A 26,279-nucleotide genomic window follows, 5' to 3' on the forward strand; every position below is an offset into this window, starting at 1 on the left:
GACTTGGCAACATGACAGAAGTCACTTAGACAAATATATTGTGAACTGGGAGGTAATCTTCAGTCATGAAGGTTTAACAAAATACATAAATTGTTTCTCCTCGAGTGAAGTGAACGTTTGTATACAGTCTCTTGACAGCACATTTTGTTCTCAATTACACTATAAATCGCATTTGCATTAATTGCATTATAAATCGCACTATAAAACTAAATGAAAGCCTTGTACACATCAACAGATTTGTCATTGCTCTGCTTTTGCATGTCATTGCCATGGGTTGTCGCGTGCTTTAGGGGCCTGTAACAGTCAGTGTGTGGAGTTGGTCGAGCTGTGCTTAGTGTAGCATGTCACATTCATTGCCCAGCGGTACAGTTTTTAGTCAACACTGTCCAGAAGTCCCACTGTGCTACTCCACTTTTCATTTATCTGTCTGTGACTTGCTTCTTTTCTTCTTTTAAAGTGAACTGGCAGGGTGTGTGTCTCTCTAAAATACCCATTCTAGGTTGCCAATGGTCTTGCAAAACGGACTGTGTTTGTGTGTTTGTAAGTGCTGGTGTGAATGATGTCCTATGTTCTGGGTTGTTATGTAGTATCTATGTTTGGGGTCAGCTGACAGGCGACGCTGCATGTGTGTGTGTCTGCTTGTCTGATTTCATCGAGGTTCTCTCTGTTTGATTGAATTTCTCAGAGAGCTCCTGCTACTTACATATTATAAGTTTAATAAGTATATAATAAGTATATTTGACAGATTGTTAGCTGTTTTAGGTCCATATAATATTTAGTTAACGTTCATTCACTCACTATAGTATCTTAGCAAATCTGAGCACAGTTTGAGACACTGTTGATATCTTTTTTTTCTCTTCTACAGGAGGAACTTATAATAATAGCATATGTTATTTTTCAAAAATCAAGAGGTCCCTAATTTTTGTATGATTTTGTTATATCATAAATAATATTTGAATTTTCATCAAAAATAATTTAATAATTTAAAGATTTTATATATTTGTAGATTTTTATATATTTATTTTACATATTTTAATTGTATGCTTTTACGTGTAAATTCTCTTGTTTATTTTTGTTTTTAATTTGAGCCTTTATCTTAATTTTCTTTTTAATTAAAGTAATTCTATAAAACATATAATATCAGTCATATATTGGTCATTGGACATAACATGAAAATTATTATTGACTTATCATCAGTCAGCAGAGACATTCAGCAGTGCTTGTTGATGCTACTTAATATATTAATACATTTATAATAGGGGACTTAAAAAGGGTGAACGAATGTGAATGTTTATGATGTTTATGATGTGTATAATGTTGAGATGCTTAAATTCACTTGTAGCATTTAAAATGAATGATTAATTTTTTTTTCCCATTCTACATTTGGACATAGTAGTATATCATTTACCATCTTCCATTTATCAGTTATTATCCGTAAAATGAAAATAATACTCATTTCCTGAAAGCATAATTTGCCAACTATGGTCGCAATTTCCGCCGTTACCAGCTCAGTTGGTAGATGTGGCATTTCCTGAAACGAAACCATATTTCCAACGAACATTCGCAAACAGCATCGCAAAATGATGTGTTTGGCATACTCCTCTATCTGCGTGTGATGTCATTAACAACAGTCCTATATTGTTGAGCCAATGTGGTTAATGAAACAGTCAATTTATTAATTTCTCCAACGATTCATCATATTTGGTAGTTAATCAGCGAGCTACATCGTTGCACGGGAAACACACCCCAGCGTAGCAGTAACGGCTAGAATTTGAATATTGATGTATCTCTTGAGGAGACTTAAACAAAAGTCTCCATTTGCTTTCCAACTAGCCTCATTGCCGTCTACGAGAAGCAGTTTCTTTAGACAATTTGATTGTCCTCATGAGCGACTCAATGTTTCAATGACTCAATGTTCTCTGCTGGTATAATTTGTGTAATGAGTTGCAGACACCCGGCCTGGTCTTCTGTTCATACGTGTCTTGCTTCTTGCATAGTCTGTCTGGCTAGTCTTAAAGGCTGCGATCTGGTTTAAAAGACATTTGGTGTCAGACAAATGCTGGATTACAGGTGTAATCTTTCCCAGGCCGGAGACCAAGAGCAGTGTCTTACTAAGAAAGCCAAGACCAGCTGGCCTGTTTACAAGCAGAGCTCCCACCTGCCAAGAGCCCAGGCAGGATTAACAGACTATGAAGCGATGACTCTGACTTTGGATTCTCTTGTTGGATCCATGCTGTTAATGTAATATAATGGGATTCCAATGTGGATTGCATTCAAGGGTCAAAGGTGAGGCATGTACAGAATCCAGGCTGTTTCTATTGCTACGAATTTTATGTGCGAGTTGATATATGTGTGCTTGAAAGCTTAGTAGATAATTGGTTAGAATAAAAAATCATAATAATTAGGTCTCATCCAAAAAGCAGCATTAATTAAAAAGGCATTTTTTATGAATATTGAATAGACTGAGAAACATATTATTTGCTATTTTCTGCTGTGGGACTGTGCCAACTAACCAAGGTGTTTATCTTTGGCTGTGGCCATTTAGGTATGGGGAGAAAATTGGCCATCATTAGCATTTTGGCTTGATGGTTGTTCTTCGTTTGACAATAAAACATTAATTAGGCTAGTCGCCGTGTCGTGATTTGGCTAGGTTGTGGTAATTTGGCTTTGGCTCGGTAATTTGGCCATGGTTAATCATTAGCGTCTCATGGAGCTTATATCACCACTGCTGACAGCAGAACAGCTGAGCTAGTGGTAAGTGTCAAGATGTGAATGACAGATTAAACAAGGACCCTGTTTCTGTATTGTATCAACACTGAGCTTTTTGAGTGGTATCTTTGTGCTGAAGTGTGGGCTGAAGAGTTTATATTGTGATTAGGGTTGCGCGATGTCTACCAATTTGGCATCAGACGATGTCTACAGTGAAACATCACGATCGGGATGGGGGGATGGGGTGTAACGTAACATTCTCATTTTCCACTAGATATTTTCCTCTACATCTCCTCAGCAATTTCGATTTTGGCACGCTGTGACCACTGAGGAGTGAATGTTCAGTGACGTGACATAACTACCAGATTGAAACTGTGCTTTCGTGGTATGGCTGGCGCTGAGCCAAAGATGGACGCGCTCAGCACTTGTCATATATCACAACTATTCAGTGTTTAACCACATAATGTTAATATTAGGTTTCAGACATTTAAATACATATAATGTATAGTAAAACAATAAATGTATAGTTTGTAAAAAACACAATGGTGTCTATGGAAGCAGCAATAACAATCCATTCAAATATATCTGCCGACGCGTTTTATTCATATCAGATAGACAGTGTAAGTAACTATAAAGTTAACTCTATTCTTCTCCCAGTTCACCGGCCACTTACTTTCAGGTATTTCGGGAGAAACGTATGAATTCACATGCTGTAATAAATCCAACAGACAGTAATCTCTGAACTGCGGCTCAACATCGTGATGTCTGTCAGCCATCGATATGGACGATGGTATCATCTATCGGCCCAACCCTAATTGTGATTGGTAACCTTGATTGGTTTTGTGAATGATATAATTTAGATTTAGAGTTATGGAATATAGACTTCATATTTAATTTGACACAAATGAAGGTTAGTATGTAGAGGATGGAAGTACAAAATATTCAGAGTGTCGTATTTTACCATGGATATGTTGAATGCTTGATTCTGATTGGCCGAAGAACAGTGACGAGAATACCTTTTATGCGCAAAAAACAAACAAAAATAACGTCAATTCAACTATTCATTTTCTTCTGCGTGGGCCTCTGAGTGAGTTCACGTAGTGTAACAGCGCAGCGCTTCTGGGTTGTACATCAGAACGTAGGCTCACTGGCCAATAGTGAGCTAAGTCAGATAGACCTTAGTATTACAGCCATTAAAAACATACAATAGTTTATAATACTTAATTATTGATTTGAATGGATTGATGGATGAATAGATAATATACTTAATTATAATTTATACTTTGCATTCACAGACACTCTCTCTTATCTTGGTATTTTACAAGTGTGTCACACAAGTCCTGAAAAGTGAAGCCAGAACGTCTGCAGTTTAGGTCATAAACCCCGCCCTCTCCATGTAATCTTATGGGACGTGAGACAAACTAAAAAAATCGAATTACTCTTCAAATAATTTTTTTCTAAAGATGGTTTCTTTCATTTTAGGAAGTTTTTAATCACGCTGCTGTAAGTTCAAGTGTTTGTTTTTTTAAATAAGTTTGGTTTTAGTTGGTTATTTGATGCTATAAAATCGGGGGTGTGTCGTCATGATTGACAGCTTCTCTGAGCGAAGTAGTCACTGACTTTTTCCGGGATCTTCAGGAGGAGATTGAAGCTGTAACTTACATTTCTATGTTTCCTGTTTATTTCACACCGAGTTGTTCTGCAGTTAACTAACCGATTCTGCAGGAGTGTGTGCGGGGCGAGGCCTTGATATCGCGGCTCCAGTAATCAGTGCAAGATGTCAGCGCCACATTAGGACTTTGGCAGCTTCACTTTTCTACAATGGAAGAGAGTGAAGGCACGTCGTCCATCTTTCTTTTTTTTTTTTTCTGTACCTCAACCCTCTTTAAGAAACATCTTTGCTACGTTCCTAATTGTGACCGGCAGCTTTAAACAGTATTGTTTGTCTTTGTGAGTTGTGAAAAGCCCCTGGGTGATCTGCTTACTGCGGGGCAAGTGAGACCGACTGGTTCTGTGTTCAGACTCGCTGGTCTCTGCGTGATATGCAGCTCCCCGCGGTACTCCTTCATTTCGTATGCTTCCTTTTGAAATGGCACTGCTTTCTCTGTGAACTTTCTCCCCTCTCGGTTTCCCGTCTAAAACATTATTAGTTGGCTCTTTCTCGCTTGCCCTCATGCTACCTGCTGCGGAGACTTTTGTTGCCAAGAGCGCGGTTGCCACGGTAACGCACCGCCAACAGATGCTAGACACCCCCCCCTCAGCCTTCAATCTTGAGCTTTTTTGCACTAGGAATGTGATGATTCTAACAAGTGCAAAAATAAAATTGGGTTAATGGAAAGGGGGAAAGGCAGAGGGAGTGCGGATCTGTGTTGAGCTGTAAAAGAGCAACTCCACCTCGTGAACTCATGAGCCCAATTAGCATTCATTAGCACCCCTCGCTACTGCCTCACACTCTCTAATTTTAGCCATCGGCCCCGTTCAATAATGTGGTGATTATACTAAAGGAGCAGTGAAGGACATTTTCATTTGTTTCTCCCATGGCTGTAACAGCTAGCTGGCAACAACAGCCTCTGTTTTGGATGAGGGACGTGCCCAGTTTTTATGGGACAAGGTCACTTGACCTTTGCGCAGAGTTTTACTTGTGGAAATTCAAAAGTGTTCTGCTGACTGTTTAAAATGTTTGTGATTCTTATAGTCAGCATTAAATGCTGGCAGTATATTGGGTCTGCGGTTATAGTTTAAATTCAAATCATGTCCTTCCCTTTTCTCGTCCTTCCCCAACAAGCTCTTCAGTCTAGAGAAGAGTAGAGGAGTGCTGGCTAGTCATATAACAACCCAATAGATGATTAATGAGGTTATCCGGTTTGACTAGTTTTTTTTTCTTGTATATTTTAAGTTTTGGTATTACCTTTTGTTAGCTTGTTAACATTTGTAAGACAGTTTACAAGGTCAAACTCTATCTGAAAAGTGTCTTTCAGTCCTGTTAAAACTTTTTTTACCTTTTTTTTAAAACAAACATTAAAATTACACACGCACTTTTATTCAAATGCAAATATTAAATGTACAGTTATGCATACAAAATCAAAATAAATACGAGAAAACCAGCCACAAAAACACATAAAAAATATATAAATATAAAAATCTGAATAATGGTACATTTGGGTACAAAAATATCAAATAAGTACTTTGTAATGCACTCAAACTTTTTAAAGTCTTTCTTATTCAAAGAGTCTCTGTCTATTTGTCTATGTACTTTAATTCACAAAACCATACATTTTGCATTTATGAATGTGAAATTGAGTCAAAAGTACAAGTAAATAATAATTAAATAAAAGCACTTCTCATCTTCTTCATGATAAACAGTGAAGCTAAGAAGTTTCCCATAAAGGTGAGAAAATTCTTGAACAATAAATATTTTAATTAAATGTATACATTTTCATTAATACATTTTGGTATTTTTTTTTATTTTTTAACTTAGTCTCGTCTTTTTCGTCAATGATATTGCATGTTAATATAGTCACAGTTATCGTTTAATGACCTTGGTGTCGTCTCGTCATCGTCTCGCTTTAGTCATTGAAAAAAAGGTCTTTGATGAACATTCTTCATCATAGTTTTCGTTAAAGAAATTAACACTATTTGGTGTAAACATTTATTACTGTATTTATCATTTTTATTTTTGATGTGAAAGGGTTTCCATGCAATACTCCACAACTTAAAGTAGATGGATGCCAACACGGACATTATACTCTCCTTTTCTTTACTATAATGTGATAGCATATAAAGTAGGAGAGAGAACCGTAGTGCAAATGAGAGGCCAGGAGGACATGCTGGATTGCTCTTGTCTCTTCTGCCCTGCCGTTTAATCAGTCAACAGTAATTTAATTAGCATGTATTACTGCAGGAGAGAGTGAATGAGAGAAAGAAAGGCAGAAAATGCGTGTGATGAATAGGGTCCTTCAATCACATTGTTCGTAACGATCCATAAGTATCATCCAGTTGCAGAAATGAAAGCAGCATTTATTTTCCTGGAGTAATTTATGCAGAATAGCTCTTCTGAGATTTTGTTTCATGAAATTTGTTCCCTTCAGTCATTGCGAGGCAACAAATGACATTGCGTATAGGGTTTAATTGAGTCCCGAACCGCTGCTATTGTGTCACGACTATCGCTAGTCACAGTGCAGTCACTGAAACACCTGATAGGATTGTGTGCTCATGGTGTAGAGTTGGGAATAATGCTGTCTTCACGTGCTATCAGACATTTCCTACTTCCCACTTCTGAATACGCTTTAAATGGTTATTTATATATATAAATATGCGTTAAATATGCAAGACAAGGTGATGTCGCTGTTGAGCCACAGCACTATCGTTCTCCCCTCCGCCATGTTTAAAGTTTATGGCACGTCCAACTCGGGAACTCGAGTATCAAAATGATCCCTGAGCTTCTCAGTAGTAAATACGACTGGAGAGGGCATTCATTCATGGGCAAAATAGTAAACTAGTATTTACGATAATTCCGATAGCACGTGAAGGCAGATTTACTATTTAATTTAATTCACTATTTTCTTTAATGTCTGTATGATAGAGTGAGGGCGTGTTCAGAATGTGATTCTAACATTCTACTGTAGTATTTTATAAGTATAAACAAGTATAATTACTCCTTAAATGATACTATTTTATAAGCATAAAGTATTATTAATTATTAGTTTACATTAATACAACAATTAATTGTTGTTATCCTTAATTAAATTATTAATATTATTAATGAAATGAAATATTAAATTTTATATGTAAATATTTATATAAAATAATTGTGTTATTGTTATCAATAAAATATACAATAAAATAATAAATATTATATATTAATATGCTATTTAATTTTGAGAAATATTATTAATTAATTGGTAATGGTTGTACCATTCATCATATCATTAATTGTAATTATTACAATTTAATGAATTGACATATGTATTGTTATTAATAAAATAATAAACATAAATATTCAATATGAATGCATAAAATATTTTTTTTAATAATAAGATCCATTGCTGAACCATTGATCATATCAAATAAATGGCAAATAACACTGTTTTAATTTTTGCAAAAATGTATAAAATACAAATGAGATAATGTTTGCCATGGCTTCTACTTCCTCCGTTTATTCACAATTCAGTGACTCTTGGAAGTTCAAGTTCACAGTGCATTATGGGATATAGTTATCATGCATACAGAAAATTCACTTGTACTAGTGCGATTATAAACACGTTGTTCCCTGTAGGATTATTATGGTAGTATACCATTTTCAGCAAATAAAGAGAAGTTGTCAGATAAATAAAAGTGACATACGTATGGATTATCATTAACTTGGGTGTGATTACAGTTGTGATAAAGTTAGAAGTCACAAGGAAGCAACCGTCAGTTTCTTTTCAAAAGCGTTCAAAGTTCAGCCGTCTTCAGTGTGATTGGTTCGGTGTTGCAATTCAAACTCAGAGGTGATAAATTTACAGTAGACATCATCGATGACCTCATCTGTGTACGCTGTGCATTCTCTCTCTGAAGAAATCTAATCCGTACATCCGCTACATATCCTGGAGATTTTGATCATAGGTAAGCCAAATGTTTGCTTTAGCAATTCCTTCTATTGTCCATCTATAATCTTAAATCTTTCAATTAGATGCTTACAATAGTTGTTGTATTGCCTATGCTCATATTTAAGGAGCAGTTGCACTTTAAGATTATATCTTAATGGTCTGCAAGTTGTTATTACTGGTCAGCGGGAAAAACTTAATAAAATATCTTTATTTTGTCTCGCTGTGTTAATAGTTTTATGGGAGAGCATTGTATGTAAAATCTTTGGTGTGATAAGAACTGAATTAGATGCAGTCGCAAATATTGCAGGCAAGTTGTTTTCTGTGCTGTATTTGTTGGAAACTGAGCTTTTTGGACTGGAATATGAATACCTAATAAAATTCAGTTTGAATATTATCAAGATGCAAAATTATCACAAAATTGCTGTATATATCTATATGTACATTTATATGTATACACATTATTTATTTGTTTATTTATTTTCAGCACAGTAGTCACTCTTTTTTACATCTCAAAATCGTCTTCATCATCAGTGTTTTATTTTTGAGCTCAGTGTAGGTTGTGTCCACGCCGTCTCTCTGCATTAGTTCAGTGTGTGTGTGAGCTGACATGCGGCGTGGTTACGGGTGTGTGTGTGCAAGCTTCTTTACAGGGTCACAACAAAGTGTAACCAACAACTTGCCTCTTGTGTACCCGTCAGGCCGGGACTCCATGCCCTGAGAGCCCCTTTCACTTTTAATTATGTGTCACAGAGACCCTGGGGAGAGAGAGAGAGAGAGAGAGAGAGGAAAGAGAGAAGAAAGAGAGAAGAAAGAGAGAAGAAAGAGAGAAGAAAGAGAGATTACACAATACAATCACAAACATTCAGAGCAAGAGAAATGCAGAGACATTGGTTAAATGCTGATGAAGTTCTTGTTCACCCATTACATTAGACGTTAATGGCCGTACCGTAGCTCAGTGTTGCTCTTTTAATGAGACAATCTTTCCTTGCAAACGGCGAGGGAGGGAGACATGAATAAATGAATAAATGAAAAGGCAAAGCGCGCAGTGAGATCAAGGTGTTCACTTCAGACTTTTCATTAGGACCTGCTACTTTTAACCTTTGAGACACATCTGATTAGGAGACAGAGATATCGGAATCCAAAGACAGCTGCGACATGGCTAGTCAGTCAGTGACTTACAGTAAAAGACTGTATGCGGCTCAGGCTTCCACAGCACCAGAAGTTCATGTCTAAGGATTTAACACAGTCTCTTTTGCTCATCAAGGCTCATTTTTTTTATCAAAAACACATAGTAAATACAGGAATATCGTGAAATATTCTTTTGAAATAATAACCATTTAATAATATTTTAAAATGTAATTTATTCCTACGATGGCAATGCTGAATTTTCAGCCAGTCTTCAGTGTCACATTAGCCTGGGAAAACCCAGACAACTTCCGGCAAATTCAGATTTGCTCGAGAAGTAGTCTGGCAAAGAGCCCATTCAAGCCCATTTCTAATCCGTCGAAATCGCGGCACCAATCAGAAACGTTGAGGCGGGCTTTACACGATGACGATCGCTGTGATTGGTTTTAGGTCTATCCAATTGCGCCCAAAAGGCATTTGAGCGACGTCCGTTCAACTTTTAAATGCATTATTATATTCAAATTGCAAACACATGAGGACAGTCTCCATGAAAGACCCACTGGCAGATGAACGTGCTACTACATTTCTCTCCGAAACGGTAGGAAATTAAATTAGATTTAATAGAGGATTTTAACTGTGACAAGATGATTGACAGGGCAGTTTACGTGACAGGATGCACGCGACAGATCCGTCCGATAAAGGTGACGAAGTAGTATGTCCCAAAGCTTGCCTACTTTTTTGCTACACATTCAAAAGTAAATACCTTTTCTTCACAAAAAGAGTACATACTTTTATGGCGTAGTGTAACTTATGGCTTTACACGATGACGATCGCTCTGATTGGTTTTAGGTCTATCCAATTGCGCCCAAAGGCATTTGAGCGACGTCTGTTGGTGACGCCCCTTTGGAAATGATTTGTCTATGGAGCTTTGCCAGACCATAACTCAGTTACTACTGAGAATGGTCTGGTTTTAACCAGGCTAGTGTCACATGATCCTTCGGAAATCATTCTGATATTCTGATTTGCTGCTCAAGAAAGATTTTGTAGTATTGCCAATGTTGAAAACAGTTGTGCTGCTTCATATTGTGTTAAAAGAAAATCAGGATTCCTTGAACAGAGAGTTAAAAAGATCAGCATTTATTTGAAATATAAGCCTTTTGTATCATTATAAATGTCTTTACTGTCAATTTTGATCAATTTAATGCATCCTTGCTGAATAAAAGTACAAAAATCTTACTAATCCTTAATATTTCAAGAGACACTTTTGATAAATTTAATGCATTCTTGCTGAATAATTTTACTGATAAAATCATACTTTTGAAGACATTTTGCCAAATTAAAAACAATAAAACTTTGAATAGCAGATGCATTTGTGCCCATTTGTGCACCCGTGGGCGTGCTGGTCTGAAAACGAGGTGTGTTCTGGCGCATTGTTGGCATGTTGCTATTTTGAGGCAACAGAATTATAAATTATTACGTTAGTAATGTGTGACTATAGGCGGGTCCACAACATGCATACACTCTGCTTATTACACACACAGGGACACGCACCAGCACACAAACATGCCAAATATTGAAAATAAAAGGATTACAATGTAAAAGATTATTATTGTGTACATAAAGATATGGTGGAATCCGGCTTGTCCCGTAGATGGTCTGCATGCGCACCTTTACCTCGCGCACGAGCAGATCCGTGTGTGCTCTGGAGACTGCTTCGGTCTTTCCACTATCAAATTCCGTCGTGCAAATAGCGAATCTGCCATGGCACGAGCGCAACTGGCATTTAAAGGGAATGGGAGATGAGACTCTGATTGGTTTAACGCACGTAACACACCCATTACTCATTAAGAGAATAGGGACAACCCTTTTAGACCACGCCGACCATTTTTCCCGTTGTTAAACTAGCAAAAGTGTATTCGGACACGCCCTAAGTGAACTTGCGCCCTGCGCTTTAGACCATGCGCTTAGATCGTTCAAATAGGGCCCTAAATGTTCTGAATGGTTTTGAAAGTGTTTAAGGATTAATTGTTCTAAATAAATGTATTCATTTGATGACCCTACTTAAATACATAACCAATCAAATATTTAATCACAATTTTAATGTTAAAAATGGATTGCATCCATCCGCCGAACTGCACAGGATTGTGGGAAATCGTAAGCAGCGAAGGATACATCTGTGCTGCTTTCGAAAAGTGACCAGATGAAGGCTATTTTTCTAATTCTTCATGCATGTTGTTGTAAATTTGTAGTAAAAACCTGACCATTGCAGTTGACAGGATGTTCTACAGACGTTGAATTAGGGCGTGCATTGATACCCTTTGTATATTTTTTCAATTTTCAGGTTTCAGCCACTAAGCAATTTGCATCACATTTACATTTATTCATTTAGCACAAGCAAAGCAACTTACAAATGAGGAAATGCAACATAAGCGATTCATCTAAATTGATTATGAGACACCTGTTCCAGGAGCTGCAGGGTTAACATCATCCTCACCCTTCTTTCTCACTATCCACCTGCTGTGTGTGTGTGTGTGTGTGTGTGTGTAAGCGTGTTTCTTTATACACACCTCCTTCCCCTGACATCTGCTTAACTCAGTGCTGTATTGCTTCCCTCCGTCTGGGGTGTGAAGGGAATTGAACCTCTGTATTTTTTCAGTTCAACAAATTTAGCATGCATGTCGACTTCAAAGCTCAATTCCAGCAGGAGGCTTTGTGCTTTTGGAAGGATCTTATATCAGGACATGTTTCACTAATAAAGAAGATACTACTATTATTACACTGCGAACCTTGCATGTTCTTCTATGTAAAATTTCCATTTCTTCTTTTTCTTCACATTCTGTTTTTGTTTGGCTGTCATATTTTGTTCACGAAGTCAGTGAAAGATAGTGATGCCTCTCAAGCTCGTGCAGAATATAATGCGGGAGAATCTCATAACAACACTCAACTCCATTGTTTTTTGTCATTTCTGGGGGGGTTTTAAGTGCAAAGTTTCATGATATTCCTGATATAGCTTAAAATGTGACAATACATGTCATAATTTTGACAGCTGTTGTGAATATTGTTATATTAAGACAGGTTGCCTAAGGGTAGATTTTAATTAAAAATTTCATTATGATACTTAGTATGATTAGTCGTGTGCTGCATTTGAATTAAGAACAATTTAAATTAGATAAAAAAAAAATTGTGATGTGGTTGCTAGGGTGCTATAGATTTTTACTGGATGTTTTTTCCCCAGTTTTTTTCCCCAGTTCCGTAAGGAAAGAGTAATAGCTGTCATTCATGTCTGTAGCACAAACGGTACAGGATAAGTTACACTAATAGCAATCGTTTACCGTAATGGTGGTTTTTAAACATGCACATACAGGTTATGAATAAATGATTTAACATGCTGGCTGGTATCATATGCATTGCATTAGATGTAGTGTAATTCCTCTATAAGCTGGTGAGTTTCCCCTGAGAGACTCCATGCGACAGACTGTCTAAGTTTGAGACAGGGAAACGGCTGACCGTCTCTTTCCCAGCATTACTGCTATTGATTTGAGGGGAAAACATTTTAGCCTAAACATGGCATGACAGAAAGGTTTAGAAACCAAATGTGATTTGGACTTTTTAGGGCCAAAACGCCAAGCTTTTTCCACATGGGTTGCCGGAAAGTATGTGGTGTCCGTTTCTAAAAATGCATTGAATTTTTGTACACTACTGTTCAAAAGTTTGGGTTGGGATTTGTTTTTGTTTTTGATATAAGTCTTGATTTCACGATTCGATTCGATTTTGATTCACAAGCTTGCAATTCAATTCAATATCCAATTCAATATTGATCAGTTGAGCAACATTACACGGCAAATTTTCTCAAGGAAAAACATATTTCTCAACTAATGCTGTAAACTATACAGGGAACCCCAGTTGGGACATTACTATAATATTAAAGGTTAAAATGAACTTATTTGTGTAGGGAACATTTAAATTACACATAAGGGAGTTTTTTTTTTAATAAAATGTTAGAATATATTTTTAATGATTTGTTTCTACACATTTTTTTGTGTGCGTGAAAAATAAACATTTATATTGTGGTTGCCATAAAACATGACATATTTATTCAAACATACAGTACATTAAATATTGAAGAACAAATTAAGTAAAAATACAATGAATATGCAATATATTGCACATATTTATCAAAATGCAGTTTATTTTTGTTGCAGACTAACACGTTTTTGGACATTGTGAATGGCTTTTCGGAGGTAAATGTACCATGTGTGCGTGATATTGTTTACAAGCTGTCATATTGGTGTCTTTTCTTGGTTGAATCACTGTTTGAGCGACCACATGTGAAATTACATGGATTTCGGTAAGTTGTACTGTGTCTTTCAACATACCTTCTGATGTTCATTCATGTTTTTTTCATGCTGTAACTAGTAGTAAAGCAGAAGAGATTATCAGTTAACATGCGCTGCCGCTTCTCTTGAGGTGCTAGAGCGATCTTTCACGCCACATTTAAGAGCGGCAAAATGATTTTTGACAGATTTTGAAAGCTCAGCTATTTCATATTTGAAGTAGCAAAGCACAAAGCTTATTGTGATTTAGTGAATGGGAGGCGTGGCGTTACAAAGTCTTCTTTATTCATCAACTGAAAACAGCATAGACTGAAAGATCAATTCCTGGGATTTAAGAATTAATAGACAGCTCTTCAAAATGATAGACTAAAATCGATTATTCGATTAAAATCATCAAGAAATCTATATTTTTAACCAGGCCCTAATTTAAAAAATATATATTTTGAAATGTAATTTATTCCTGAGATGGCAAAGCTGAATTTTCAGCATATTCTTGTGGAAACATTGATGAAATCTCAAGCTTTTGAACAATAGTATAATTGCTTCTTGTAACTTAATTTAACAAACTTTATTTTTGTTACTATTGTGACAATTATGTGAATTTTGACAATGACATAGCACATTTTACCTTTTTTATTCTGTGAAATTATTGCCTTAAAATCAGTGCAGAAAATGCACAGATTCTGCTGTCTGGTCCTGCTTATCCTTGTGCAAATGGGGAAAATTGGCTTAGAGTCACTTTACACCACACAATATTAATGAACAATGGAATTGGTCTCATGCGCAGGTTTAATTGCATAACAGGCATCAGCACCCACACCACTGGCTTGACATCTCTCTGTCCCGGACACCATTCTCGTTCTCCCTGCTCTGATTGGCTCTGAGGACGCTGGTTTGACTGAGGCCTGACGTCTGGGTCTGCAGGGGCTCATTAGAGAGAGTTAGAGGCGCAGCGGCGGCACGGCGGGAAGGCGATTAGAGGTTTTTTATGTGATTTTTGTGCGATGTGCACTCTCCTATCTCCACTGAGAGCTGAGGAGGAGAGAGTCGGGCAGGAGTCCTGCTAGCTGTGGTTTCAGGTGATTTATATCTGCAGAATTTTTCCATTGATATACATTGAAATTATATATTTTTTATCAATCATTATTTATTAAAACATGAATTTTTATTATTAATCCACTTTAAGTTAGTTAAGTTTAGTGTGAATCGCATTTAGCAGGTATTTTGCATTTTTAATGTGATATTTCCTTTTAAAAAAGGATATTTATCAAGGAAAAATGTAGAATTGAATCAGAAAAATGGAGCCTGTCTGAGTGTGAGTTTGCTAAATCAGTGCCTCTGGTTACTGTATTAAATAGCTATTTTGCTATTGGTTAACATTATTAATTAACCAGTGCAGCCTAAATGATATTAGAGGAAAAATAGTCATTTCAGAGGCTTTTGACGTTTTGAAGACACTTTTTTTATTTTTTTATTTTTTATATAATCTGAACTGATGTATTGTTCAAAATAAGAGCTGGAAATGTGCATTAAGACAGTAAATAATGCCAATTTTGTTATTTTTTGTTGTTCCTCATGAAATCACTGCAATGCACAACCTGTGGCTTATTTCTTTATGAAAGCTGAGAATTGACCTAAAAAAACTTAAACAAGAAGGATTGAAATGGCATAATACACACACAACTGTCATGTACATCGTCTGGGATTATTCATTATGCTTAATCCCAAGGGAAGAGGGGGGTCTATCCCAGCAATCTTTTGCCCTTTAAGTTCACTGATTGACATGTTACACCAGATGTGTCATTTCTATTTTTCCTTCATGAGATCCTCTCCTGTCCTCTCAGCCATGAAGGGTGACTCTGAGTTCACCTGTGTCAATCATATGTTTGTTTGTAAGACATTTCCCAGTGAAGCTGGTGAGGAATACACGCTTTCCAGACACGCTTCATCAGGCATGGATGGCTGCTTTCATATTTAGTCTTTTGTTGGTGGTCTCATAAGGGAATGTGTAAGTGGTGTTTTGGACCATGTGCTTCACATGAAATTCAGCTCAATTGTGTGTTTGTGTGTGGTATGAGAGTTTTGACTATTGACATGAAGTCTGGTATATATTCTAGTTTATCATGGCACAAAACAGCCCATTTAGGCAGTCGTTTCTACCTTTAAGGCTCCGGTAAATCTTATTTTTCACAATTCGCGCCGTTCCACTCACTGTTAAGTGCGCAAGCCTTTTTTAAGGTTTACTGCTTTGGTCGTGAGCGTGGAAAGAAGCATTTGGCGCGTGCATACTGTCTAGTAGTGAGACACTGAAGACACTGGCACAGCCTATCAAATCTCTCGAGTTGGTTCCACGTTTTTAACCATAGGTAAGGAAATTCACAGTTGAGATCTCCTTGATATCTCTGTTGTGTCTCCTAAACAGTCTCCCTTTTTTTTTTTTGACTGTACTAAAGCATTAAAATACCATAATATGTGAGATTTAGGAAACATGCTAAGCTCAAATACTTGTTTGTGTTCCGTGTCAAAATGTCACGCGTCACGTCAAAATGTCACTTTATTTTGGTCCGTGTGATCCCGCCTACTGCCAATTCTTCCAAATTTTAAAGCTTTATTCTCTAACTGTATGTCAACAATTGTGTAATTTACTTTTATTCTTCATATGGGACTTTAGGAGAAGCATCTGAGTCAACGTGGACTAGTAATAACATTGTCCTCTTGGTACAGTCTGCTGTAGTCCAGCACTCAGAGACTGTAATAATAGATCAGCGGGGCGCAGTGAGTCATGATGTACAGTATGGTTCCTCTTTGCTGAAGGCTTTCACGTCATGAGTGTAATAAAGAGAGACACTTCAGCCTGTGTTCAGTGGGATAGCCGCTGAGCGCAGAGGAATCAGCTTGCACACCTCAGCAAGTTTATGGGCTGGTGAGGGAGATGGGAATTTCATTTGCTAGAGGATTGTGCAGGTTGACTGAGTGTATGCATATTTACAGGAGCTTGAAAGAACAGCTTCATGACAAACAAGAGGTTTGATCTGATAGTATCAGAGAGAAAGTGAGTTTTAGCTGCAGCCAAGTGACTTAGCATGACCCACCTTTTACCATTCTGCGACCCACAGTTTGAAAACCCCTGTACAATTTATAGTTGTTTTTTGCTTGTAAATGGTACCATGAACACCCAGTGCTCTTTATATGCGGATTTCTGTTGATGAGTCTTCTGACACGGCAGTCCAAGGTGACTTCCTCTTTAACAGCTGTCTAGGAGACTGATGATTCATGAAACTCCTGTGCCTGAGCTCAATCCATTGATATAGGTCATCTCCCACATAGACAGGAAGATGGATGGGAAAAGCAACTGGGAAACTGCAAAGTTTGACAAGAAGGGGCTTTCTTACATTTACATTTACATTTATTCATTTAGCTGACGCTTTTATACAAAGCGACTTACAATTGCTATATATGTCAGAGGTCGCACGCCTCTGGAGCAACTAGGGGTTAAGTGTCTTGCTCAGGGACACATTGGTGTCTCACAGTGGATTCGAACCCGGGTCTCTCACACCAAAGGCATGTGTCTTATCCATTGCGCCACTACCACCCCCTTTCTTACTGAAATAGACCAGCACACAAGGTGATATTTATATTTTATTGCACATGCTTACTTGTGTATTGAAATAACTATAGAACGTCATCGAGAAAGAAATTATAATTGCATTATCATGCTTGTTTATTAGTACGTTGCTATATAGACTTTAACCAGCCGAGTTCTCAAGCATTCAATATTTCCATTTCAATATCATTTAAAGTTCCCCTATTATGCTGTTTTAAAGGTTCACATTTAATAGGTTTACATGCATCCAAGATCAAAAACACGAATTTTCTCATAATATTAATTTCTCAAACGGTTTGTTCGAAATCCCTCCTTTCCACGAGCCTAATCGTCTCTGATTGGTCAGGCTGCCCAGTCTGTTATGAATGGTCTATCACTTTCAGCGTGTGTCTGAAACAAAACGCCCGTTACCATATCTGAATTTCAACTCCGAAGGCTTCCTTAGCGCTTGATACACAGTGATATGAACAGTGGCGTCAGTTTTTCCGTATCAGTTCCAGTGCGAGTCCTCATACTTTTCAAGTTGATTCGCAGTGCTGAAAACCAGCGTCTTCTCAACATGTGGACAACACGGACCAAACTGCTCTCAGCTACAGCAAAAGTGTTTGAGGGTCAAAGTAGATGTTGTTCGTGGGCAGCCAATGAAAACCACCGACTGGCATTATGCAAATGTGTTACATTGTTACGTAGGAATGTAACAGGAAGTGAGACTGAAATTGCTGATGACTCGTTTCAGCAGTTCAGAATCTTTTGCTTCATGCACTATAAATATTTAAAACTTTGCAGACCTTTTACATTCACAAACAACTATATCACACACTGCATTGAAGGTAATATTCGAAAAAGCATAATGGGGCACTTTAAACACAGAGCAGCTTTTAAAATAAATGTACAAATATGTAATAATGTGGCTCATAATCTTTCATGTTTTCTTATAAACAAATGACAGATTTATTCTCATCCTCATGTAGAGTTCCTCTAAAGATCCTTGGGAGAGAGCAGAAGTGTTTCTCCCTCTCGTCAACACGCACACAGTGCGCTTTATGAATTGGCTTTGAAATGGTTTTGAAGTTTGACAGTGTTCAACAAAAGCTGTCTCTCTGAAGTAAGCAGCTGTCAGTTTCCGTTCTCATATCTGAAATGATATTTCTCAGCCCATGCCCTGCTTCTGCAGTACTAGTGTGCAGGGGGAAAAAACACTAAAAGATAAAGCTGAATCATAATATTTTGTCATTCAATAATGAAAAAAGAATAGAAAGTTTTGCTGCAGATTTATCATAGGTTTTTGTCTTTTATATATTTTAGGAAGAACATATAATGTCCATTTTGTTTACATTTGAAAGAATTTATCTCTCTGCTAATGCATTTAATTATGCATTATGCAGCATTAGAATAAAGCAGTAATTATATATTGTTTCAGAACAATTAAAACCAATTTATTTTTATTTTATTTTATTTTTTATAAAGCAACACGCTTATAAGAAACATTTGTTTCGGCAATCGATCTACGCTTGTTGTCATACTGTCTGTTTTTGATTCACTGAAAGGAACCGGCTTATAAGAGTCATTTGTTAGTGAACCTGACTACACTGGTGGAGCTGTATGCTTTTGATTCACTAAAAAATAACTGATTTATAAGAGCAATATGTATTGTGATTTGCACTACACTGGTCATGCTCTATGTTATTGATTCAATAAATTGAACCAGCTCATAAGAGTCATTTGTTAGTGAATCTCACTACACTGGCCATGCTGTACATTTTTGATTCACTAAATTGAACTGGCTCATAAGAGTCATTTGATAGTGAATCTGACTACACTGGTGAAGCTTTATGTTTTTGAAAAAAAGATCTGACTTTCAGAAGTCATGCATTGCACTACACTGGTTGTGCTTTATGTTTTTGATTCACTAAACTGAACTGGCTCATAAGAGTCATGAGCCCATGACACATAAGAGTAATTTATTTGGGAATCTTGCTACTAGTCACTCGTTTTTAATCCTCTAAAAACAACCACCTCATAAGAGTCTTTTTGTTCTTTCCCAATGCTAATTAGGGGTGAAACAAAATATTGGTTTTATTGTATTTTAATTGTAGTGTAGAAAAAGTTGTTTTCATTGGAAAGTTTCATGCATGGTGAATGATGCCTGAATGGGGGTGAAGGGTCATTAGCCTCTTTTGACTCTGTCCTGGTGTGTGTGTGAGTGTGTGTTTACGGATCATTAGGTCCTTGCACAGGTGGGTGCTGTAATCCCATTCTAATGACCTCATCTGTCCTCATCACTGAGCTGCAGATGCATGGAAGCAAGGACATGCCTCTCTTTCCATTGTTCCCTCTTTCTTTTGTTTTTCTCCAGCAATCTTAAAGGGGTCCTATTATGCCCTTTTACAAAGTCATAATTTTGTTTTTGGGGTGTACTAGAATATGTTTTCATGCTAGATTGTTCAAAAAATTCATTATTTTTCCACATATTTACATTATTACAGTTCCTCTCTCCCCAGTCTGGATGAACGTGTTGTTTGTGATGAAGCTCCTCCTTCCGAAATACAAAATGTGCTGTGATTGGTTAGCTGGCCCAGTGTGTTGTGACTGGCAGCACGTGTTTGGGAAATGTCCCGCCCCTTCATAACCACGAGCTCTACTCAGATGTTAATGGCGTCCATTTCAAACCATTTCGAGACCCTGACAATGTTAACGGATCGTTCAGAATGGATTTCAAGCACGGACTTCGCAAGCACGGATTTCACAAGACATTTCAGAGTGGTATGTTTTTTTTCCATAATTTTATTATAGATACCATATTATCCACCATTTAATCATATTTGTCAGAAAACTATGGTAATACAAACAGTAATCGATCACAAAATCATGGATAATTTTCCTAAGGGGCGGTGAACAGTCTTACAAAAGCGAGAGCTTACAAAAGCTACAGTAAACACTACATCAATACTGTAATGTTAGTTAGCAGGCTAGCGGAGGCAAAGCTTTGCCCTTCGTTTAAATCATAGTTATCATAGAAACTACATAAACATAGAATTTAAACTGTTAATAGAAAACACAACTACAAATAATAAGACATACTTACAAGTTGTGATCCATAAACAACAGATTGTCCCTGTTGTATGTCTTTCAGGAGAAGCTTTTGTGTGTATAGCCTGCATTGTACTCTGTCTGTCTGCTGTTCTATGTAAAATGTGGAGCAGACAAATGTTGAGTTTGTAATGTTCTGGAACTGTGTTAAAAATAAATTTTAACCTCTCGAAGTTCGTCAGCCTTAGGGCAAACTTTTTCCGGGTTGGAAAAAAACAGCTACAACACTCTTCATCTTCTCTAGCCACGCCAACTTTTTTGCGTATTCCTTGGGCGGGGATTATTTAACATTATGACTTCATAAGATCCGGAAAAAGTGCGCTGTAGTCCAAACGAGCCATTTTTATAACTTCTGCCTAGGCCCACATATCTTGATGGTGGTGTCGTATATCTGACATCAGGCGCCCAGGAGACCCACATTTATTAGGCGCTCATGTCATTAACTGCAGAGCATTGATCAATTCTCTCTCCATTAGAGGAACTGGAGGTTGAGAGGTGACATGAGAATCCTGCTGGGTGGAGGAATGACATTTAATTTGAACAAATTGTGTTTCAGCTTTCATTTTCTTACCAATACATGACAGGCAGATTAAAATGGATTTCCAATTAAAAAAAAAAATCTATATTTTATTGCACTAGATGAACTAAAAAGGACTCTTCTCTTCTCTTCTCTTCTCTTCTCTTCTCTTCTCTTCTCTTCTCTTCTCTTCTCTTCTCTTCTCTTCTCTTCTCTTCTCTTCTCTTCTCTTCTCTTCTCTTCTCTATCTATCTATCTATCTATGCAAATACATGCAAGTTCTGGTATTTTCTTGTTCTAGAGTTTTCTAGAAATATTAACCTATTTTTATTTACTATCCATACTGTAGCCAAAGGAAAGCTGATCTCTGATCAGTGTTTTGCTATTTATATGGTAATGAATATGACTTTATGAGTCTCACCAGTATCGTGTTGTTCAGAAATTAGTTTCAGAGCTGACTGCAGGCTAGATAACTGTAGTAATGTTGATGCATTTTAAATCAAAGAAACAAAGAGGTCTAGACCTATTGCATTTCTAAGCATCCGTGATTGTGGTAGTAAATTTGTGTGTGTGTGTGTGTGTGTGTGTGTGTGTGTGTTTGTGTGGTGAAGCGCTCTTTTTCTGCCTCTGTAAATAATGAATGAGAGGATTGGATCATCTTTGTCAGGAGGAGAGACAGAGAGCAAGAATGGAAGAGGGAATGGGAGAGAGGGAGGGATAAGGGGGTAAATAGAGGGCAAAACAATGTCACAAATATTGGGAAAATTGAAACTCGAAGAACTTATTGAATTATTATTATTATTATTATTAGCTACATTTGCAATCAGCTGTGATGCAGTGGTTTGTGTCACATTGTGCTGTGGGAAATTCAGGTTTAAGCATGTGCCATTTTCTCTATTCCTCCCCAATAGTTTCTTGTTACTCACCTAATTTTCTGTCAAGTAAAAAAAAAAAAAAGGTGGAAAATGCTACTTATGTCCACATAATCTATCTCAGAAATTGTATTTCACCATCTGAACTTTCAGATAACCTGGCAACCTTTCGAAACTCACCTTTAAATGCTATATTGACCCTCACCAATCATGTTTCTCCCTCAAAATCATTCCCTGTGTGATTCCATCTGTGATTCAGCCCGCCTGCCCCGTCTCACCCTTCTGCTAGCCTCGGTGTCCTTTTCTTCCTGCAGTAAACAGCCAGTCTCACCTCATGACCTCATATAGCTCCAAATTGTCCATTCTCATCTCAAACAACAGCCACGTGTTAGCCAAGCAACCCTAACATGTTTTTCTCCCCACCTTTGCCATTTTAACTGCCAAGTTATTGCCAACACAGTGTCACCTTGCATCATTCCGGTGCCTTGTCAAACACAGTGCGTGTTTTTTGTTCCATCTGTGCCCCCGAAAGTTTGCGGAAATGGTAGCCTTTATGCCAGCATCCGCTTGCTGGACTTTGAAGGTTTGTGCAGGAGAGGCCACACGCCGCGCATGCTAATTCAGCTTTATAGAGTTAGCAATATCTGACTATAAAAAACTCTGGGTTGCATGAACACATGATGTAAATCTTTGTAACAATGTTCAAGCTCAGGGAAGAAGGATGTGGGAACCGGCAAACGATCAATGTAAAGTTCGATTATGAAATAAACAACAAAACGAAAGTAAAGCGTCCCTCACGGACAACAGTTGCATACATTAAAACAAAACAACAACATAAAGTCCCAGCGCTGGTCATCTCATTCTTCACTGTCTTCATTCCTCCCTTTATGGTCATTATCAGGTTGAAACTATACATGCATGGTCATAGACTAGCCTATATGAATCTGCTGATTTATGATAATTAGCTGTTTCAACTAAACAGTTTACGGTCATTTTTTGGGTTAAGCTGATCAGTTATGGTTATTAACTGGACATTTGATTAAAAGAGTTGTTTTGGTCATTAGCTTGTTTCAGCAGGTCAGTTATGGTCATTAGCTGGTTGAAACTGGTGATTTAGACTCATTTGCAGGTTTTAGGTAGACATTTATGGTCATTATCAGGTTGCATCTCTTAATTTGATGGTCATAAGCTAGTGATTTGTGATAATGGGGCAGCAGTGGCTCAGTGGTTCGGTTGTCTACAAACTGAAAGGTTGGTGGTTCAATCCCCGGTTCCACCTGACCATGAGCAAGACACCTAACCCCAGCTGCTCCCGACGAGCTGGATGGCGCCTTGCATGGCTGACACCGCCGTCGGTGTGTGAATGGGTGAATGTGAGGCTATGTAAAGCGCTTTGGTGGCCATAGGTCTGCGAAAGCGCTATATAAATGCAGTCCATTTACCATTTACCATAATTAGCTGGTTGTAGCTGGGCAGTTATGGTTTAAGCAGCTCAGTTAAGGCCATTAACTGTTGAAACGGGTAAGTTCTAGTCATCAGCTGTTTGAAGCAGGTTGTTTTTGGTTATTAGCTTGTGTGAACATGTAATGTATGGTTATTAGGTTACGACTTGGTCAGTTATGGTCGTTAAAGTTGAAACTATTAATTTATGGCAATTTTTTAGCTGTTGGAATCTTGACATTTATAGTCATTTGCTGGTTTGAGTATACTTATATCTATAGTTTAGACTAGATAGTTGAGGTCCTTAGCTGTTTGGCGCTGCATGTTTAATGACTGGTTGCAACTGGTTGTTTGTGGTCATTTTCTGGTTGTTAAAAAGGATAACATGAGAGAAGAATATGAATAAACCCAAACCCATCTTTGTGTGTGTGTGTGTGTGTGTTTTTCTGGACATATTGCTGTGATGATCAGCAGGAAATCTCAGCTCCTGTGGTGTGTGTGTCTCATACTGAGCTCCTGAAAGATCTCTCCATCACACATTAGAGAGCAGGAGAAAGGGAGAATCAAACAAAGATTCATTCATTTTCATTCAGTCTCATTTTCCCATCATGTTGCACACACAAACGGATCACCCCGTCTGCTCTAAGCCACACCTAGCCGTCACAGTTATTACACTGCATGAATTTGTGCATCTTTTTTTCTCTCTGCCACTCAATCATACTGCGATTCACCCTGATATATTCTGTATCAACCCTAATGACATTATTATAGCCACACACACACACACACACACACACACACACACACACACACACACTCTCTCTCTCGCTCTCTAATGGCGATGACAGAGGCACACATCTCTCTCTCCCACGTCTATTGCCTTGAGCAAAAGTTCTAGTGTCATTAAGCACACGCACACACACAAACTATTTTTATATCACATTGAGGTCCTCATATTAGCCTTTTCTTTTTTTTTTAAATCAAGCATAGTATAATTAACCCACACACTAATCATTCAAAGAATAAATCATTTTTGACAATTTTTCTTGTCCATTTATAAAAAATAAAGTATGTGGCTGGGCTGAACAATCTAATTGCAATTTTTCTGATTTTTCTTCTTATTATTATTAATAATATGCGACCCAAACTCAGAGCAGATGTGGAGATAGAGTTTGTGTGAAGCAGTGTTTACTGTGAACTTGAGAAACTGATAACACTGTATCATAAACTGCTCATGTGTAAATGAACACAGTGCTGCACTTCAGTCTGAAACTTGCAGCCCATTTATTTATCTAATTAAATGGATGGCTCACCCCAAAATGAAAATTTTGTCATCATTTACGCACTCTCAAGTTGTTCCAAACCTGTATGCATTTATTTCTTCTGCTGAACACAAAAGAAGATATTTTGAAGAATGTCGGTAACCAAACAGATGATGGACCCCATTGACTTCCATAGTATACAGTATATATTTTTTCCATGGAAGTCAATGCGGCCCATCATCTGATTCGTTACTCATATTCTTCAAAATATCTTCTTTTGTGTTCAGCAGAAGAAAGAAGTTCATACAGAGGGCAAGTAAATGACGACAGAATTTTCACTTTTGGGTGAACTATCCCTTTTAGCATTTTTACAAGTGAAATAAGACATTATTTGGTCTTTTAATTTCCTCTTTGTTATTAATGACATGTGGTTTTTCAGGACATTTGTTCCCCTCAACCACAGCTGTCCTCTCCTCACACATCTCTCCTCCTGCGTTACCCCTTCACTGAACGCCTTTTCATCATCTTTTTCCCTTGAAAACCGCTATATGCTCTTTATCCACTCCTTTGTATACAGACTCATTGACTGTGACAGGCTCTTATCAGCTGCCTGGCTTAATGAGTTTTCCCTTCGCCAAACACACACACTCTCCCCTCCTTTACGCAACTTTTACTCCCCTGCGTTAGAAGGGTTTCCTAGGCCACGTCTCCGGCTCGCACCACCGATCAAGCACCGATCCTGCTCGAGCATGACTTGTTGTCTTTTAATTGGTTTCACCCCACCTCTTCCTCTGGCTCTCGTCTCCCTCTCAATGTTTCCTCTCGGCTTGAATCGCAGTGCAAAGAAAGCCGGTCTGAAAAAGAGAGATGGGAAGACCGAGAGAAAGGAAGATAAATAAACTGCACTCTTTTAAAAGCATCTTGGTTTTCAAAGGTGGAAAAGAAGTGGAGAAGTTGGGATTTTGGGGGGTTTCGTAGGGTGTAAGGATCCCCCTCCACACCACCTGAATGGCAGACATCGCTATTGCTCATACTTGGGGTTAGCGTAATTCATCTCGCACTGTTTGTGCTACATACATGAATGATACCTCAAATAAACTCCCCCCCAAAAAAATGGAAAATGTGCACCTTAAATAAATTAAGTGTGGAATATTGGACACAACTGTCACAGCTTTAATTACGCGGCGGACTGGCTTTCAGACTCTAATGTTGAATGACAACCTTTAAAAAAAAGGATGAGTACATAGTGCATGAATGAAGGAGGGACGCTAAAGACTAAGATCATAGAGACTTGAAGACATGGAGCAAATGTTGTTTTTTTCTTCTTTTTTATAATTATTATTTAATATAAATCTTTGTTCCTCTCTTTTGCTCCTCCTCTGAATGACATAACAGTCTGTTTGCGCTGAGAGTAAAGATTTATTAATTTACTGTTTATTGATCATAGTATATCAGACATGGTGCTTCTTGTTCTTTTACTTTCACTCTAAAAATCTGGTTTCTATCACTCAGTCTGCGTTTGAACAATCTAGCTGAACTCTGTCCACATAATCAGGACATAATGTAATTATTATATTGCTCCTTATTTCACATTTATATGTTTATTTTAATCGGATGGAGTTAGTGTTGAGATGTTTGAGGTATATACCGCATTTGTGTGCTGCCCCCTGGTGGTTAATAGTAGATCTCTCACAACATCTTTGCGCTTGGAACCCCACTGCATTTAATTTGCATCTTA

At 37.6% G+C, this 26,279-nt stretch overlaps 1 protein-coding gene across 6 annotated transcripts in view; it reads left to right on the plus strand.

Annotated features, from left to right (window-relative positions):
• nav2a (neuron navigator 2a) overlaps nucleotides 1-26,279 on the plus strand; it is a 206,573-nt gene that overhangs the window by 46,786 nt on the left and 133,508 nt on the right. Inside the window, exon 1 of one of the 6 annotated variants that reach the window (XM_082157216.1) lies at nucleotides 8,066-8,313. The exons of the other annotated variants lie outside the window; for them this stretch is intronic. The gene's annotated coding sequence lies outside the window, so the exon portion shown is untranslated. Of the gene's footprint in view, nucleotides 1-8,065; nucleotides 8,314-26,279 lie in introns of those variants that run through there. 6 annotated transcript variants of the gene reach the window in all.

The sequence above is a fragment of the Leuciscus leuciscus genome (genome assembly GCF_965113295.1).
Source record: "Leuciscus leuciscus genome assembly, chromosome: 2".
Lineage (NCBI taxonomy): Eukaryota > Metazoa > Chordata > Actinopteri > Cypriniformes > Leuciscidae > Leuciscus > Leuciscus leuciscus.